Consider the following 7289-nt stretch of genomic DNA (forward strand, 5'->3'; position numbering starts at 1 on the left):
GAACACTTTTATTTTTGTATTGCCCTTTTTCTATTTCTTTTTGGACTGACTTTAAAATAGACATGACAAAAAATTAGAACTTAGAACTTCATGACATTTTACTTTGTTTTCAAAACCCATATTTTTCTGAAAAACAAAAATATATTATTAATTATTTAGGAAAAATTCTACATTCATAAGACAAGAATAACTCAAAAGAAGCCCTCTAATATTACCTTTTATAAAGCTGATTTTTACAATATACTTTGAAACCCTTTCAAACATGAGGTCGCAAAACAAAAAGCTTACAAAAACAGAAACCTGAAAGCTTTTCAATTTCATGTGACTGCCTTAATATTATAAAGTATTTTCTATCTCAGAATTCTTATTTTTATTATTTATTTTATATAGGCTACATTGTTACATTTGTTGTTATTCTTTGTTCTACATATTCGGAACTGTACCACAATGCTTTATTATTTTTATTTTTCTCTCATTGTACTTTTTGTATTGTACTTGTCTATAAATGTACTAATTTAAATAAAAATAAAACCAAACCAAACAGAGAAGTACCTCCACCGGCCGAGAGGGGCAGTATACCTAAAAAAGACGGAAAACAAACCGGAAAAACATATGAAACAGATTTACCAACAGCGGCCGGCAACTTATCACACGGTTTTAGTATTTGAAGAGAGGAGATCAGAAAATATCCTCGACTACGAGCGTTTAAGTAAGTACATGTTTCCTTTTTGTGTAACACAATATTATGTTCATTTTTGATGTATATACCGGTAGGTTGTTTTAATTTGTTTGTGCCGACACGCACGCTGATATAACTGTGTTAGCTAACACGTGCTGTTTCGCCTTTTTTACACACTGAGTTCAAGCATGTTCTACATGTTCAAATGTATCTAGCTACTGTAGGTAAATTAGCCAAAGCTTTACATCTAGAAAGACTTAAGTTTAACTTTTGGTGTTTTCTAACAAAACAGAATGATGTATATGTTATTTAAATTATTTTGTTAGTCCGAACAAGCATGCTGCTAGGTCAGTTTTAGCGAGTGTTAGCTAACATGTGCTGTGTTGCTACTGTTCTTCTAGCATTTAAGGTGATTTATGAGTTATTTCTCTGAACTGCTGTACTTTTTATGTTTGAGGACAATGCAGTTTACTTGAATCACTACACTGAATGAATACATTTTACTGTTCCACATTTGGCTGACCAGTTTTTCCCCCCACAGCATAGCTACTGTATATTCTGTATAACGTTAACAATGCGGTTTTGTTCACATTTTCTTGCAGATACCTTGACCAGAGCACAATCGGTTATCTTCATCCAAGAGACCTACTGTTGGACAATCGTTTCGGCTTTCAAGGTAAATAAATTGTTAGTCACAATGTCTAGTTACTGGGCTATAAGGAGAAGAATATTGAAAGGAGTTGAGATGGACAAACAGGAAATTGCAGCTGTTGGAAACTTAAACAGTATGGAAAATTGTGCCTTTAGTTGTTGTTTTATTTATATATATATATATATTTTTTTTTTTATGTAGATTTCCAGAATGAGAACCAAGCCCTGAGGGAAAGCAATGCACGAGCAGGTGAGAACATGCACTCTTTCTTAAATTTTACTTCTTTGACTGTGATGTAGGTCCAAAATTACCAAATGCCTTTCATTTTGTAGCTTCGGATGGCAGCGGCTCACTTCAAGAGCAGGTGAAGGAAGTGAAACAATGTTGATGACGTTTGCTCGTACTGGGCAATCAGGTACAACTTGCAAACAACACCTGTGGTTGTTGGTTTAATTCCCACTGGGGCCACCTGTACATGTAGTAGACCTAGTTGTAAATGTCATAGTTTAGTAGTTGAGGGACCAGGACTTACTGCTTTATTCTTTTATTCTGTGAACCCCTGTAGGTGCAGATCAGACCCTAATGCTGCGACGTCTTGGAGAGTTTGGCGATGTTGTGCGTAGCATGGACAACAAAATGGACACTATGCGGCAACATTTCAGTGCCAATGTGTCTTTTGGAGAGTTCTCCCTGCCAGGGGGTCTGTTACTCCCCCTCGACAACCCATTTGGCGTTGCTTGACAACAGTTTGAGGCAGGATAAAGAGCTCCAGTAAGTGTGCTGATTTTGTTTATAATGCTGTAGGGTAATCTAAAAAGTAAAATTTAAGATTGTACACTGCATATTCTACAGTCTGAATCCACAGCCTGTCACATTTTTATATTTATGTATGAGAAGCTTCAGAGATATGTAATTTGTAACACTTTTTTGTATTTTCAGCTTCGGTTTTTGGCAATCAAATGTGGGAGGGACCTAAAAACAACCGTGTGGCGAATGCTTCAGAGTATCTTCTCTAATCACCTTTCCATTAATACAACCTGGACTGGTGTAGGGGATAAAGCATGTTTTAGAGACATGTTCCTGAAGACCATTGTTCAAAGTAATATATATAGATATATAGATATATAGATAGATAGATAGATAGATAGATAGATATATAGATAGAAATATATAAATTTGTTATATATTTAAGTAGATGTGTGTGGCCTTATGTCATTCAAATGGAATGACAGATCTGTATTTTCTACAGGAGCCATCCGGAAGAACCCGGCAACCCAGGATGCCACTGATGAGGCGGTCCAGGTTAACGTTATGCGTTACCTGAAAGGAACATCTGATCATGAAGGCGGAAAAAGACGCCGCACAGCTGAGAGGGACCCACAGCCGACCTCTTACACCTAGGCTGACTGCTGACTACTGACACCTGGAACCCTTTCTTTATCCTGCAGTCAGTAACATCAAGACCCCTAAAGAAGCCAGAAGTTTCAGGCTACACTCACCCAATCCACACTGTTCACTGTGGAAATTACTTTTTTTTTTTTTATTCCCTGTGACCCTGCCTTGAAGGCAGCTCCTTGGATGGATATGGGATGGCGAGGTTGTTTGTCCTTTATATAGGCGCACAAGAAATCACTGAAGATAAGCCAATTTGCGCTGCCTCATTCTGGAGGTCGGGGAAAACCAGAGAACCCATAGTCAGGCTTGTTATAATGGTCTGTTCTACTACTGTTCTATTCTTCTCCAGAGCTTTACTCTAAATTATTACCATTTATCCTATTGTTAGAAATGGCTTGTTAAATGTGATGTTATACCTCGATTTATTTGGTATCCTGCACATTCTTTGGTACCAAATATCCTCATTATTTGATATAATGTTTAATGGTAATTCTTTTCATCCCAGAGCTGACGTCTTTGTTATTAACAAATATTGTAGTGTTATAATTTGCTTGTAAGGCTGTTTTTTTTTTTAAACCAAAATTTAATTGGAAACATGCAGGTTCTTTAGTAAAAATTGTTATTTATAGGCCTATTTAAGCTTATTTATTGTCTGTTATTTGTATTTCATTTATATTATCTTGTATCATTGACAGTTACTGTACTTTGAAATGTGGAATAAAAATGCCAAATGGGAATTTATCTGGTTTGTTCAATTATTATCCATCATAAACTGCATGTTACAAATATGAATAATAAATAAATAAATATATATTATTTATTACACAATAAGCGGAGGCAGATCGCTCGAAAAAAGCGTTTGCCTCCGCCGGGCCGCCTTCTGGTATAAAGGCGGCGGAACGGCGGTTTGCCTGCGGGCCGGCGGCGGAACGAAGGCGGTAGGAAGCCGGCTGCCGCTTTTAAAAAGCGGCTGCCGCCGGCGGTGCGCCGTCAAACGTGTTTGCGATTACGCAATTCTGACGCTTCTACAACCGCCGGATCACCGCCGGTGGTCCGCCGACTCATTGCTATCTGGGTGTTTCCTGCAAGCTTGCTCTAACTTATGCATTTCTAAAAGCTTGGTTACATATCTTTAATAATGATTATATGATTGTATTTCTAAGTAAAATGAACACTTCTAATAGTAAAAAACACATCTAAGAGTCAAAAACATATCGAAATGTAAAATTTCCTTCACACTACCCCGGGAGTTCACCTCCACCATTATCACAGCAGCCTATATTCCACCCGATGCTGATGCCAAGCTTGCTATGAAAGAACTTCACGCAGCCATCAGTAAACAACAGACTGATCACCCGGAAGCTGCGTTTATTGTTGCAGGTGACTTTAATCACTCAAACTTAAAGTCAGTGCTACCCAAGTTTCACCAGCATGTTTCCTGCCACACCAGAGGAAACAAAACCTTAGACCATGTTTACACAAACATGGCCGGAGCTTACGTTGCAACACCCCTCCCCCACCTGGGACAGTCAGATCACCTCTCTTTGTTTCTCAGACCCAAATATGCACCCCTCATCAACCGCGTGAAGCCATCAATGAAAACCATCAAGGTGTGGCCTGCGGGGGCAGACTCCACACTCCAGGAAAGGTTTCTAAACACAGACTGGAGTATGTTTGCTTCTCAAGCCACCAGTGGCGCTCACACGGACATTGACTCCTACACCTCCTCAGTATTGGATCATATCAATACCACCATTGACAGTGTTACAACCCAGAAACAGATCACCACATACCCAAATCAGAAGCCTTGGATGAACAGGGAAGTACGACTCCTGTTGAAGTCACGCAACACTGCCTTCAGATCAGGAGATGCACAAGCCTACAGCGCATCCAGAGCAAACCTGAAGAGGGGCATCAAAAAGGCCAAGCACTGCTACAAGCTTAAGATTGAGGGACACTTTTCCAACTCTGACCCTCGACGCATGTGGCAGGGCATTCAGGCCATCAGTGATTATAAACCCACCCACTCCACCCCCGCAGCCACTGATGTCAACTTCCTGAATGAGCTAAATTACTTTTATGCTCGTTTTGAAAGAGACAACAGAGAAACTGCCACCAAGCTCAAACCCTCAGCTGACCACCCACCAATCACACTCTCCTCCACAGATGTCTGCAAGGCACTGAGCCGGATCAGCGCACACAAGGCTGCTGGACCAGACAACATCCCTGGCCGTGTTCTCAGGGCATGTGCGGAGCAGCTCGCTGGGGTTTTTACAGACATTTTCAACCTGTCTCTCGCCCAAGCAGCTGTACCATCATGCTTTAAACGCACTTCCATTGTGCCAGTGCCGAAACACTCCAGCCCGAGGTGCCCTAATGACTACCGCCCTGTAGCACTCACACCCATCGTTATGAAGTGCTTTGAGCGGCTGGTCCTGGAACACCTAAAAGACTCTATACCATCCACATTGGACTCACACCAGTTTGCCTATCGTAGCAATAGGAGCACAGAGGATGCAGTTTCCATGGCACTGCACTCTGTGCTCACCCATCTGGACAGTAAAAACACTTACGCACGTATGCTGTTTGTTGACTTCAGCTCAGCATTCAACACTGTCATCCCATCCAAGTTAATTGCCAAACTTGGAGACCTGGGCATCAACACTTCAATGTGTAACTGGATTTTGGACTTCCTAACTGACAGACCCCAGAATGTTCGATCAGGATCCACCTGCTCCACGTCCATCACACTCAACACTGGTGTACCACAGGGCTGTGTGCTAAGTCCGTTTCTCTACTCCTTCTTCACCTCCGACTGCAAGCCTGTGTATGGAACTAATTCCATCGTCAAGTTTGCGGACGACACTACGGTGATTGGTCTCATCAGCAACAACGATGAGACTGCCTACAGGGAGGAGATCCAGCACCTGGCCACATGGTGCGCTGATAATAACCTGCTCCTCAACACCACCAAAACGAAGGAGCTCATCGTGGACTTCAGGAAGGAGTCAAGAGGCACACACAACACCATCCACATCAATGGAATGGCTGTGGAGCGTGTCTCCAGTTTCAAGTTCCTGGGGATCCACATCTCGGCGGACATGTCGTGGATGACCAACACCTCCAGCCTGGTCAAGAAGGCTCACCAGCGCCTCTTCTTCCTGAGGACACTGAGGAAGAATCAGCTCTCCTCGGCTATCCTGGTGAACTTCTACCGCTGCGCAATAGAAAGCATCCTGACCAACTGTGTGGCAGTATGGTATGGGAGCTGCTCTGTTGCGGAGCGCAAGGCACTGCAGCGGGTGGTGAAAACTGCCCAGCGCATCACAGGAACTCCACTGCCTGCCATCGAGCACATCCAGAGGAAACGCTGTCTGCATCGAGCTCGCAGCATCCTCAAGGACTCCTCTCACCCAGCCCACAGACTGTTTTCTCTCCTGCCCTCCGGCAGGCGCTTCAGGATCCACCGGACCAGGACCAGCAGACTTAAGAACAGTTTTTTCCCCAGAGCTGTCTCTTTACTGAACTCAAACCCCCGTTGATCCACTTCCCTCATAAACTGCGAACTCTCCTACCTCACATCTGCCTTTACTTTGTTATTTGCACTACTGACTGTTTATTACAGTAACAACTGTTTACTTATGCATTCTGCACCACCATATCTTAACTGGATTATGCTCATCTGCACTGCCGACTGTATTTACAGTAACAATGTTTACATTTGCATTTTGCACCGTACTTCTAACTGTAATATGCAACCACTTTCCACTGCACTTTTACACTTTCTTTCGGATAGCTCTGTCCATAATTTATTGTACTGACTTAATCCACTGCTATATTCCTCATATTAGCCTAACATATTATTGTATACCTCTAACTGTAAAATTCTGTTCAAAGTAATAGCCGTCTGTATATTATATTCATAGTACATATTCACCTGTAAATCCTGTAAATTCTGTTTATAGTAATAGCCATCTGTATATTATATTCATAGTACATATTCACCTGTAAATTCTGTTTATAGTAATAGCCATCTGTATATTATATTCTAGTACATATTCACCTGTAAATTCTGTTTATAGTAATAACCATCTGTATATTTATTCACTGTATATATTCATCTGTAAATTCAGTTCTGCTTATAGTAATAACCATCTCTCTACTTATACATATTTATATATATTCAGTACATTTTTATGTCCTGCACTTACGCAACCATTGTATATCCTGCACTTGCTGCTATTGCACTTCTGGTTAGACCTAAACTGCATTTCGTTGCCTTGTACTTGTACTTGTGTAATGACAATAAAGTTGAATCTAATCTAATTTATGGTCTCTCCTAAGAAAACAATTTGTTACAGCCTTTACTAATTTTTCCAGTGCATTTCAAAAATAGTCTTCCAACCCTGCCAAGCGAGAATCCACAGCCTGCCTGAAGTTGGTTTCCCGATTTATTGTGCTGTCCATAGACTGTTTGAAATCTTTCTCTACCATATGTACTTTCTGGTTAAGGGCCAATAAATCCACTTTACATTGAGACAAGTCTGCTTGTAATGCTTGTAC

General features: G+C 41.2%; 1 long non-coding RNA gene across 2 annotated transcripts; it reads left to right on the top strand.

Annotated features, from left to right (window-relative positions):
• The first annotated feature begins 582 nt into the window (after positions 1 to 582).
• LOC307127568 lies at positions 583 to 3463 on the top strand. Of its 2 annotated transcripts, XR_013816655.1 has the most exons (7): positions 583 to 709; positions 1282 to 1355; positions 1533 to 1580; positions 1664 to 1746; positions 1897 to 2102; positions 2271 to 2430; positions 2581 to 3463. It is a non-coding gene; the product is annotated as an uncharacterized lncRNA (long non-coding RNA). The 2 variants fall into 2 exon arrangements; XR_013816656.1 differs by lacking the exon at positions 2271 to 2430.
• The last annotated feature ends 3826 nt before the right edge of the window (positions 3464 to 7289 follow it).

This window comes from Gobio gobio (assembly GCF_949357685.1).
Source record: "Gobio gobio genome assembly, chromosome: 1".
Classification (NCBI taxonomy): Eukaryota; Metazoa; Chordata; class Actinopteri; order Cypriniformes; family Gobionidae; genus Gobio; species Gobio gobio.